This window comes from Cupressus sempervirens, chromosome 9 (assembly GCF_028749045.1).
Source record: "Cupressus sempervirens isolate cs-2001-9-10 chromosome 9, ASM2874904v1, whole genome shotgun sequence".
In the NCBI taxonomy this organism is placed as follows: domain Eukaryota; kingdom Viridiplantae; phylum Streptophyta; class Pinopsida; order Cupressales; family Cupressaceae; genus Cupressus; species Cupressus sempervirens.
In genome coordinates this window covers 228,758,893-228,772,464 of record NC_143126.1, presented here as the reverse complement: position 1 = coordinate 228,772,464, position 13,572 = coordinate 228,758,893, and positions in this window count along the sequence as shown.

Genomic DNA, 13,572 nt, shown 5'->3' with positions numbered 1-13,572 from the left:
AATAAATATTTTGGCTAACTCTATTCTACAATATAGATGGCATTTAGATAGGATTTGATATGTATTTGTCTATAAATATAATAGATGAGAGCTCGTGTTTAGTAAAGCCCATATTTGGTTTTCTCCTTAGATTTCTCTTCTTCCTCTCCCTTATTTTTTAAACTTGGTATCAGAGTCAAAGGGTAAGAGTACTGTGCAAGATGTTTGAGGTATAAATGAGACTAGTGAAAAATATCCCAGAAGATAGGTTTATTAATTTTCCCACAAGATAAGTGCATTAATTTTCAGCTAATGCTCTATAAATGGTTTGTTATGATGAAAATAAAATAATAGTCATTTAAAAGTTTATTATGAATGGTATTTTCAGACTAAACCATCATGATTGAAAGTTGAGTTTATAAAGTCTATCAATAACAATCATAGTAATATGTAGTGGCAACATATAACACGCTCTCTAAATTATGTATAACTCTCTTCTCGAGGCCGAACTTAAGTTTCAACTACAAAAACTGCCACAATGATTGAAGATTAAATTGACAAAGCATAAAGAAACAATGAGTTCACTATAATTTGCAATCAAATTGCTAGAAGGTAATGTTTTGTGTGACATGTCTGATTACATGATCATCCATGTTGTTAGGAAATGGTTTACCAAAGACATTAAAACTATATGCTACCAATGGAATACAAGTTGAAGGTAAGAATGAGGCTAACAAAGTAACATTAAATTTACTAATTTCTTTTTCTTTTCACTATCATGCACATTACAATATCATGTCAATACATTGATTTAATTTTTAATTTTCTTATACAAGAAATATATTATCGTGTATGAAGTTTTGATCTACTTAAGTTGATTAATATCAAAATATTTTAGGAAAGTAGGTGGTGTATTATGTACTCTCAACCACATAAAGGAAATGAATAAAAATTCATATCATAAAGGCTTCTACTAATTTTATGTTTTCTATGGAAATAATCCTGTTCTTCCTATTTATAATCAAAAGCATTAAAAAATGTTTCTTTCGTGTAAAATTCTTTGGCCCACATTATACGTGTACTTTTTTATTTTGTACAAGTACACCCTTGTTGTCAGAAGATCAAATTCATCCGATGACAATACAAAAATATGATGCCTAAACTAGGTGTTTGTGGTAGCATCCATTGGTCAAAATATTTTCACATGATAAAAAGTGATCAGTTATAGTGAAAATGAGGAAGAACTCTGAACCCTACCCCCAAGAGTTCCACTCCTACTCTAGAAACAATAGAATTTTATAGCTATAGCTACATAATTATCAAACTAAAAGATGAAGAAAAATATCTTTGCAAAAATACAAAAAAATAGAGTTGAATTAAATAAAATTATATTTATCTCATTATCTTCATTCACTACAAAGTATAAAATTTATACACAACTAACGATCAAATTATAGTGAAGTTTAAATCCAAATTAACATGCAATCATAAAAGATGACAATGATGATCAATAAATCATGGTTCAAACTAAAGCTTAAAATGGTAATTGGAAAATTGTGCATTAGTGAAACATTGAGATGGTACTAAACATCAACATGCCTCCTTAATTTTAACTGAGGACAAAAGAAAAATTAGTGAAAGCAGAAAGGAAAGAGCAAAGTGACAAGAAAACTTGTGGACATCTATCCAATCATAACTACCAAGGTGCTAAATGAAAAGACTTCTCTAAAACCAAGATGAAGATCATGGTCAATATGCATGAGTTTCCCCAACAACAATACTCAAATAATGAAGATATGAAAAATAGAGGAAAACATCTACCAATGAAAGATAAAGAAGACAATAATCTTCATATGTGTTCCAAAAAAATGAATCGATGAAAAATAAAGGAAAAATATATATCATTCAAGGATGCAGATGACATATGAATCTATACAAGTGACCCTAAAAATGATACTCAATTATGCAAGAATAGATTGGTAGTTGAAAATACAAGAGTAATTTTTGTTTTATAAATTTGATCAAGTGGAAGAAAAAAAATATTGGCATAAAGAGGCATGATAGATCCACAAAAATAGTACAACATTGGAGAGAAAAAGAAGGCAAGAACCATACAAACATAGCATGATCTTTACCAATCTTTGATACACAATTTTATTCAATATCTATTGCCATGAGTCTTCTATGCAAACCTCTACTTGTGGGCCTAAGATGAATTATTGGTTGAATGTAATGAGAATGGAAGTTGCTAAAAATTCCATTCTTAAAAATATAATCTCCATTACCTAAAATAAAAATAAAAATTTCTCTTCTATCTAGAAGCCTTAGCTATGATACTATGTAGAATTTGGTAGATATAATGATGCAATAAATTAGAGATTTACTTGTAAAAGAAGAAAATAATATTTGCAAGAACACCGAATATGGAGCTAAAATGAATAAAATTTTCTTTATCTTGTCTTCAATCATTACAAACTATAAGATTTAATCATAACTAACCACCATTTAAAATAGAAACTGTGGTGAAGTTTAAATCTAAAATATCATTAGTTCTCGTGCAATTAATATGAAATCAAAAAAGATGTCTATGATGATCCATATATGGTGGTTAACACTACAGTTAAAATGGCTATTGTAAAATCATGCACCAGTGAAATGTTGAGCTAGAATTAAACACTAACTTAAACTTCATAATAATTTAATAAACTATTTGTCAAAATCCTGTAAATTTGCAAACCTTACTTTGGTACACAATATGAGTTTTGATTATATGAATCACATTTTATTTCTTATAAGACCCATCACATTAAGCTTTAATGGGATCTATCTTTGAAACCCGACAAATTTCATCCAAATATAAATGCCTTAAGCTTTCTTGAAAGCCCACATCATACAATATTTGGAAAACAAACACATACACACATATACATGTGTGTATGTGTGTTTGAAATGTGTTGTGCAACTTTGAGCTGGAGTAGGTTGGAGGTGGAGCTAAAGAAACCTCTAAAAGCATTTTCGAGGTGAAGGGAGCCGGTGTTGTTGTTGTCTCTTTCTCGGTGGTGTATGGGGTTCTACAACATGGTGGTAATAATTTTGAAGGTGAGTCTACTTTTCGTAGCACCTATTTCTCTACTCTATTCTTCACAAAAAAAGAAAAAAGAATTGGTCCTGAAGACCCCAACTTTAGTGACTTCCCCACTATTAGTGGTTTGCAATTCAACTCCTCTAGGAAACTAGAACACCGATTTTGGTAATATGTTCAAGCCTCTCTAGGTAGGTATTCTAGTCTCTAAATAGGTTTATTGAATGTGTTTCAATCTCAATGATTCTTCCTTAGAAATCTTTTGAGGTTCCCTACCTTTCTTTTTAGTAAGTTTGGAGAGAGGATACCTAACCTAGTTTTTGTAAAGAAGTGGGTTCTTTCTACTTGATCTCTTAAAGGTTTTATCATAGTTTTAGTTCTTCCCAAAGGATTCTTATATGTCTCTTTCTCTCTTTAGGGGGACCCGTTGCACATGTTAGTGGGTGGTCAGTGGTTTTTGGCTACCCTTATATCTTTGTAAGTAGTGTCTGGGGTTTGACCTAGTGGCCCTTCTCTCTAGTGTAGTTTCTATCTAGGTTTTCCTTCCTATCCTTATCCTACAATTTATGGATTAGGAGTTGTTAGCCACAATGCTTACATTTGCACCTCTTACATTTTATAGACTTTCCTAGTTACACTTCATTATTCAAGTTTCCTAACCTATGGAATGGATAGAGTGTGCTCAAGAAGTGTACGATTTCTTAGTATACATTTTTGGTGCCCACCGCAGGGTTGGAAAACCTTGTCTAGCTCTTGTTCTTACATTTTTGTCATTTATTTTCTTGTTGTTTCAACTGTTTATTTTTTGTAGATAGAATTATCATGTGATACATCTCTAGTATTGTAAGACCATTTACCCTATATAAGTGTGATACTTTTCTAGTATTGTATGATAATTTACCCTATAGTAATGAGATATTATACTAGTTATTATATTGCAAAACATCTATAGTTTCTATCACACATGTATTATGTGAATTATTGCACATAGTGACATAGAGTATCACACCTGTAGATTTTATTGTCTCATTATACAGGAAGTATTGTATAATACTTGTGTAGTCAGAAGTATCGTCCACCCTAGTTTAGTTCACTATTTTAGTTCTTAGTTGGTATTTTTGTTACTTGAAGTTTTCCATTTTTTAGGTTTCTAGTTTTCTGATAGTCTAACTAGTGGTATTGCAGGGTATATTTCAGATTTGCTAACTCTTTGATTTTATAACCTTGTTTTTTTTTAGGGATTTCTCACTTGCCTACTAAAGAATGATTGTCAAAGATAAAATTTACAAAGGGACTACTAACATTTTGTTGCAGGGCTTCCCAAACAAAGCAAACAAAAATTAAAAAAAAAATTTCTACATGTCTTCTTTCATTTCCAAGTATGACATGGTACTAGTTGTTTCTTTTCATTAGGCACATAAAACTTGGAAGTAGGGGATCATTCTTGATAAGAGAGTATTCTCTTCATCTTTTGGGTGAATTAGAAATCTTGATTTTCCATTGAGTCAAGAAAGTAAGAGAGATACTCCACTTTTTAGTGGTTTTAATGACTCTTTTTGGTGTGTTTGGGGGAAGCATAAAATAATAGGAGACTATGCTCTTTTAACTTCTTAGGTCAATTAGAAATACTGACCTCTTTGGTATGGATCCATTTTTTTCTAATCTCTTAGTAATATTTGTACATTTAGAGGGCCTACTATTGGTTGAAAGATATCAATAGAAATGACTTGAAGTGAGAACGAGAAAAACCCAGCTAAACAAACCCACTATAACCACAAACCCCTTGATAAATGTAAAATCCTTTAGGGGCGTAAAACTTGTCTTCATCTAGTGAGAGTACTTGTGGGATTGTGACCATGAGGAGATCACTAGGTGGGAATTCTTAAGGTTCTCTTGTGGCAATGGGGTCTATTCCTTATTTTTTTAATAAGGAGTTCTGATATTAGGTGCATGAGGGGTGTTGTGAATGAGACCCTTACTAGAAAATTTAGGATTTAGAGACCACACTTATTAGCTGTTCAATATCTTGGTGCAAGAATCAATCTTAGTAGAGTACCCAGATCACCCCAAGATGTTATACTCACCATATGTGTCACTTTGATTGTATTAAAGAGACTTCCATGAAAAATTCAATGTCTATTTTTGGGAAACACTTTTTGTGAGATGAGGGGGCACCAAGTGTGGGCTAAGGTATTGAGTAATGAACTATGAACTTTAGGAAGATATTTCTTGGTGTGTTCTTGTTTTGTTGTAGACTCGTGGAAATTATTTGAACATACACATAATGGTAGAATTTATAGGATTTTTATTTTGAGAATGTCACAAGTGTTTCTATTGGAAAGGTTTATTTGTCCCTTTCTCAATTATTTGAAGACGTGTTCTTGAACCACTATTTACTTTCAAAATATCACATTTGCTTCTATAAACTTACAAAATAGTCTTTTGTAACTATCATTTTTCTCAAACACATGAAAAATTTGGTCAAAACATATGTGTTTTAAGCATGTAGTTAAGAAATACTAACTCTATTGAACTTGTATCACACTACTCATGTAATAAATCTCGTATGATACTTTTGGATTGCCTAAAGTACCGCACCATATTACAAACTCCATCACTTGAGTATTCGACATTATGTTGCATGATCTACTGTAATCTATCATGTTACTCAAAAATAACAATTGGCTAATATAGAAACTATCACAAAATAGTTCATGTTGAACTTGTGTGACCCAACCTTGTTGAAATGATCTCCTGAACTTATTTCCTTAAATATTTGATCTTTAATTGCATTCTACCTAGTTAGGGGTATTCTCTATTTGTCATACCATTTTCCTAGTCTATAATTTGTATATTTTGCTATGTTTGGGCTAAAGAGATAAGTTTGGCTTCCTAGGTGCAAACTTAATGTTATAGATTATTCATTTGTCAAACTTGTATATATCCTATTTTTTGGCTTTTTTCTATATCACTTATTTCTCTTCTCTTGACTCAAGTTAGTAGTACCCTAAATTTCTTGGGTACTTTTGACAACCTACTATCTTGGTTACATTTCTTGACAAGTGAACATTATGACTTTAAATATTTATATTCCAAGTGTTTTGTGTCATCCTCCTAAGCTTAGATTCATTATTATATGTCAATGACAACTAGGTTACAATTTGGTCAAGGAAACCATCCTTCATTTTTCTTTGAATAATTAGCTTCCCCTAGACATCCACATAATTAATACTTTTAAAATAAACCTTTTTTGACCAAGAGGAAGATAAGACACCACTTGGTAAAATCCTATTAGCCACTTTGATAGTTCTTTTGATACCCCATTTGACACTCCTAGAGCTGAAGATAGTGTGTCTCTCACCATGAATCAAGAGGAGAATCTCTACCTCTTAGATGCACTCTTTGATATTATGAGAGAAAACATTGAAAGGGAAGAAAAGGTCACCAAAGATGAACAAGCTAGACTAGAGAAAGAGAAGCTTTAGCAAGATAAATGCATAGCCTCTAGGATAGCTAAACATACTCATTAAGGAAATGATACCCACAACAACAATATTGAAGGCTTTGGAAATGCTTACCCAAATGGCTATGAAAACTTGTTGGTGTAAATAAGTATTTACTTATTACACTTACTTGAGTTTACTTATGTTAATGCATTATTTAATTATTTTGCATTATTTTATTATTTTATTAGATGAGACACTTAGGAGTTTGTGTACTCTCATGAGTTATGCAACTCTAATTATGCACATGGTGTCTACAACACAAAAAATTTCTTCATTCACTAAGTTGTCATGTTGACAACATAGTTATTCACACTCCTCATTTAGCACATGTTGTCTACACAACTAAATTTGTGTGCTACACCATTCTAGGCTTATCCTCACATCATCACACTTAATTCTGTGCTTAATGGAGGATAACCCATATCTGGTGGACATGTTCCTAGTTGTATGACTTATCATGTTGCTGAATTCTATGCATTCTAGTAGCTCTCTTGAGGCCTTTATATACAGGCACTTCTAGTGTACTCTCAAGCTGGCATATTGAATGAATATTGTCATTCTAATCATACTCTCTCTATTTTGGTCTACTGTGTGCTTGTGTTGAGTTCTTTAGTTCTTGGGTGAATTCTGGCCTAAGCCAAATTCTTACATGGTATCAGAGCTAAGGGAGATTCTCTACACATAGTCATTTGAGACTATTCATGCTTTAGCACCTCGACCCAAATCTAGAGGATTCACAATAATTGGGAGTATCTAGAGCTAGATCTGACCTCACCATTGCATCCAGAGTGTCGATTTAGTGAAGACCAACTATAAATTTTCCTATGTTGGGTGAAAGTTGATCGTGAGGCAATTTTTTTTGCAAATCGAAACCCGAAGGCCCCAATTTGTAGTTCGAGTATGGTCATTTTATCGATCTAATTATTTGATTTCATATCTAAATATTATTCATTCTCTACAATTCTTTGTATTTTTTGGAATTATTTTTAGATTTATTACACAGGCAGAGAAATTTTTTTGGCTGAACCGGTTAGTGATGCCCCAGCTCGGCTCTATAATTTTGTTGGAATATTTGGTATTATTTTCCACAGGGTTTATTTGGAACAAATTGGGTCATACCATATCAAGCATGCATTGTAATCTATAGATGATTAAATCCAAGAAATCTAGGCTAACTAAATTAGCCACCAGACTGCCCAAGTTATTGTTGTTAGCGGTCACAACAATCTTGGCACTAAATCTACCATCCTAGCCGACCACATTCACTTTATCGATAGGAGGTCCTTGTTATTTGACACCCACAACCTAAGTCATTTAAACAGTCTGTAGAGTATTGAACCCATGCACGTGGGACAAAAAACTAAATTCTAGCATGGTGTCTTTTCTCAACTATTTTTCAATGACATTACAAATTTTTGGCATCATATCTTCTGCATAGTCCAGCGTAAAAATCAAACCAGAACCCTCCCACCTTGTAGACACATGGAAAAACCATAGTTTTCTATGCAGGTACCTACAACAACTCATTCCCTATCACAAAATTAGTAGCTAACTCCATGTTAGGCCAGTACAACATCCACGCAAGAAGGCCTAGTTAGCACATGTGGACTCTGATGTAGCCTTCGTACTTGTGACTAGGCAACCACATCATTAATAATTAGAGAGACATGCCAATGCCATGTCACCTGACACATAATTATTTTCTATACATTTATGTATGGACCATACAGTCATACAAGTGCCATGTCAGCAAGTCATACTGCCACATCAGTAGGGGGCTAATTTTTGCTGACATCATCAATTTCACGACCTTAAAATTGATGGTCATCTAACTATCATAATATGCTAAATTTGAACTGTTGTGATGGCTGTATGATCATCAAATTTAACCCTGTCATTCATTGATGCAACCCCTCTCCAAATTGATTTTGATTTTTGTTATCCGACGTCAAGAGGCATAACTCGGACATCTAGACTCCAAATTAGTTGTTATTTTTTTTGAAATTGGTTAGATTTTTTTTTTTAGTGATGTAGCTCTTTTCTAGTTTTGGTACAAGGATTTGTCAAAATTTGCATTTTTTTGACTTTACCTACATAATCCTACTTTTTTCAACTTCAAATGCTTCGTATGGGCACATCTGGAGTCAAAAATAGGTTCCATTTTTTTTGAAAGTATGTTATTTTTTTTTCTACTTTCTAGATTATTAGTTAGATTGTAGGGTTCGATGGACAAAAGTGTCACTTTCAGCAATAGGGCCTTTCTTTTCTTTATAATGCTTTAGAATTGGAACACATTGTAAAGTTCCAGATTTTTAATCTATCAAGAGGTTGTAATAAGAAAAATTATAAGTCTATGAAGGCCAAAATTGGCAAGTGGCCCATTGTAATTGCACTACTGATAAAGTGCCCAAAGCATCTCTTTTGTGAGGGTTTCTTGATTTAGTAAAAGGGGGGGGTGTTCTTGGTGTTGTGTTCTCTCTTTTTTTGCACTTTTTTTTCATTTTCTACATTATGGTTAACTTTAAGTTTTCTAAATTAACTCCTCATAACTATGCAACATGGTCTGTAAAAATGTGGTATCACCTAATGCATAATGGAGTTTCACAATATGTAGATGGTACTCTTCCTAAACTAGCAGGTGATAAAGTATTAGAAAGTGATATTTCAGCTTGGGTAGCAATGGATAGGAAAGCCCTAGGTGATGTATGTTTGGGGGTTGATGATAACATCATGTATCAAATCAAGAAGTGTTCTACATCCAAGGAAGCTTGGGATACCTCCAAAAACCTTTATGGTAAAGTGTCTGAAGAGGATGTTTTCAAAATTGAAAATAAGCTTGTCTCCTTAGATCCTAAATCATATGATTCAATATAAGATTTCATCATCAAGGTGAATGAAATAAGGAAAAAGCCTACTGATGGTGGGAGTTCTATAAAAGATGGCCGACTCATCTATCTTATACATAACAAGCTGCCATCAGAATATTCCACATTTGTATCTTCTTTTAACACATCAAAGACTACCTTAGGGTTTGCCTATAAGAAAGTCACTTTTGATGAATATGATAAACTATCAAATGAGAATATGGGGACTCTCAAATCACCTCAATCTAAAGCATTGGTGGCCAACAATAAGGGTTCTCAACATTCAACTAGACAATCTTCAAATAAAGTAAAGGGTAAGAAGAAGAGGAAGAAGAAATCGGAGGATGCAAAAAAGACAATACCACAATCCAATCAACAAGGAAAGTCTTCCTCAAATTTGAACAAGAAGGGGGACAACAATAAGGAGAAGAAGAAGTGCACTTATTGCAAGAAATCAGGTCATGAAGAGCATGAGTGTTATCTTAAGAAGATTGATGAGTTGACCAACATCATGAAGAAACATAATGTTCCATTGCCTAATGCTTACAAGTAGAAGGGATCTTCTTTAGATTCAAAGGGAAAAGGGCAGGCACTCATGGCTAATTCAAACTCTTCAAAGGAATGGATATTTGACTCAGGTGCCTCATATCATATGGGTTCTTCAAAGGAGTATTTTTCTTCAATGATGGAATCAAAGGTACACCACATATTCATGGGAGATGATAGAAAAATTGAAGTTAAAGGGAAATGAAACTTGGAAATAGAAAATGGAGAGTTTTAAGAGGTTCTATATGTTCCAAACCTAAGTTCAAATCTCCTATCAATCTACCAAACCACTCACCTCAGAGATGGACATAGAGTTGAATTCCTTCTAGACTCAGTAAAAGTGCACAGTCTTCAAGATGATTCTTTGATTATAGTGGGAAAGAGAATCATAAGAAGAGGTTGTACTCTTTCTCCCATTTTGTGCCCAAGTCTCCTTCAAAGGCCTTGTTATCTCAATCCAATTCAAACATGCAATTATAGCATGAGGGGTTTGGTCATCTTGAGTATTGCTATCTTCAGCAACTTTGCACAAACATAATGGTCAAAGGTCTACCTCAAATCAACTTTTCCAAGGGTGAATGTTCAACAGATTTAGTGGATATGTATCCAGAGGGGAAGTTACAAAGAGGGAAGTCTTCTAGAGTTCAAGTGTTCTATAGATGGTTAACATGGTATTAGTAGGTGCTTTTGCATTCATCCATGGTCACTACATACTTACCTTTTTTGATGACTTTTGAAGGTTCACTTGGGTCTACATTCTGCATAGTAAGAATGAAGTGTTGGACGAATTTCTAGTCTTCAAGACTCATGTAGAATGGAAATCTAGAAAGGCCATCAAAGTAATCTGCATGGACAATAGAAGTATGTATGTGAACATAAGACTTATGGACTTCTGTAGACTTGAGGGAATTGATTTTTAGACTCTGTCAGCATTCAGTCCGCATAAGATAGATGTTGCAACACTAAGGATTAGATTCTTAAGTCTATGGCAAGTTGCATGATACAAACCAAGTCTCTAGAGATCAATCATTAGAAGTTGAAGTAATCTCTAATGCCACTCACATTCTTAATCATTCTCCTCATTTAGCATTAGATGGTAAAACTCCTTTCAAGGCATTGTGTAGTAGAAAACCTATTGTGACACACTTTAGAGTATTCAGTTGTCCTGTATGGGAAACAATATCTTCTAAGGGATGCAAGTCATAGTCACCTTAGACTTGTACCTTCATTGGTTATGAAGATGGTATGAAGGCATACAAACATCTAGATCTTGAGACACATCAGATATTTGTGGAGAAGGATGTATACTTTGAGGAAATTTCACCAAGCGTGTCCTCTACTCCTCTTCACACATCATATAGTGTGAAAACTAATAGTGACACTAGTGATAGTGCTTCAATAGATTTAGACATGTGGAGTTCTATTGACAGTTGCAGTGAGAGGTTACAATATTAGTTTAGTCCACATGCATACATAGCCACAGTGATAGGTCCATAAAAATAGGGTACATCTAGTCTTCCAAATATAGGTTCAATGATAGATTTGGGAGGTAGTATTGATGATCTGCCTCTTCCTCTAGATGTAGAAGCTCCTTCTTTAATTTTCATTAGGGCTCTATCCAAATCCCTTGTTCATTATCTACATGATCAATTGTCACAGATTGAAGTGATTGTGGATACTTATGATTAGTCGTTGCAATAGAGTTCTTCATTAGTTGCAAAGATAGACAGTTCTTTGAGACAAGTTCTTCAGTCAATTGAGAAAGTTTAAGAGACATCACTTATCCATAGGATTATTTCCACATGCAACAGAAGTGTCTCATTTTTACCTTTGGCATTTTTTCTTCCTAATGGGAGGAACACCATTTTGCAATCTTGGATTAGCTTCTTCATCAGAGCAGTCACTGGTGGACATTCTTCTTTGGGGAGGGGAGCCTATCCTATCTCGCTTCCTCTTCTCATCATTCTCTTATGTATATATTGGATGTATCTCGTAATGGGGGGTCTTGATTACTCCATCCATCCATACATCCCTATTTATGTCTCTTTTTGGGGGAGTGTTTTTCCCATGAGGTTTTCCCTCTTTCCCCACTTTATGAGAGATTGCATATCATTATGTACATAGGTACCTAACATGGCCTAGTAGTAGGGACCGATATTGCATTTCATCCTAGATTTCATAAGCTTAAGGGCATTCCCCTAAGTTGCAGTTAAGGGGGGTTGTTGGTGTAAGTAAGTATTTACTTATTACACTTCCTTAAGTTTACTTAGGTTAATGCATTATTTTATTATTTTACTAGGTGAGACACTTAGGAGTTTGTGTACTCTCATGAGTTATGCAACTCTAATTATGCACATGGTGTCTAAAGCATAGGAGTTTGCTTCATTCATTGAGTTGTCATGTTGACAACATAGTTATCTACACTCCTCATTTAGCACATGTAGTTTACACCACTAATTTTCATGCTGCACCATTTTAGGCTTATCCTCACATCATCACACTTAATTCCATGCTTAATGGAGGATAACCCATATCTAGTGGACATGTGCCTAGTTGTATGACTTATCATGTTGCTAACTTCTATGCATTCTAGAAGCTCTCCTGTGGCCTTTATATACAGACACTCCTAGTGTACTCTCAAGATGGCATATTGAATTAATATCGTCATTCTAATCATACTCTCTCTATTTTGGTCTACAATGTGCTTGTGTTGAGTTCTTTAATTCTTGGGTGAATTTTGGCCTAAGCCAAATTCTTACAAAACTAAAATGCTAACCCTACTTTTATTAACCCCTTTATGAATCATGCATACTTTGGAAACAATGGAAGTAATACCCCTCCAAGAACTCCAAGATCATGTATTGAGGGATTAACATCACTACCTAGATGCCCAAAACGTTCACATCATAAAAGTGAAGTACATAATAAAGTTACTTGTGAAGATCTCATGAAACTTCAACAAGATGATCATCTTCTAAAGCTCATACTTAAGATATTAATACAAAATGGTGATCCAAATTTTGTATACATGGTGAGTAGAGGTTGGAAGAAACCCTATGAATTTGATGTTCAATCAATAATTTAAAAGAGAGAACAAATTAGAGAGGAGATATTAGAGAAGAATTTCCAAGATATAACAAATCCAAACATGGAAATGCAAATGGGAAAAAGAAAAACATAAGACCTCCTTTGTTGAAACTCTATGTGGTCTTCCCTTTGACAAAACTCTCTATTTGATCTATAAAACCTTATTAAACCTCAAACATGGGATAAATAACAACAAAAACCATAATAAGATACACATATAAAATTACACTAGATATGTTAACTAGGGAAACCCTTGATCAGAGGGAAACCCCTAGTGGGGAAGGTATCCATAAAATGATGTACTAATATATAAGTTCCTTGTAAGAGGATGGATTTTGTTACAATGAAATACATTTAGTAGATATCAATCCCTATTAGGATATTCTAACCCTATTAGGAGTTGTAGAAGGCAAATAGACCCACCATCCAAAAAATTTTAGTGGGAAGACCACCAAACTCACTATCAAACTAAACTCTACATTATTCCTTTCAAAATAATAGAAATTAA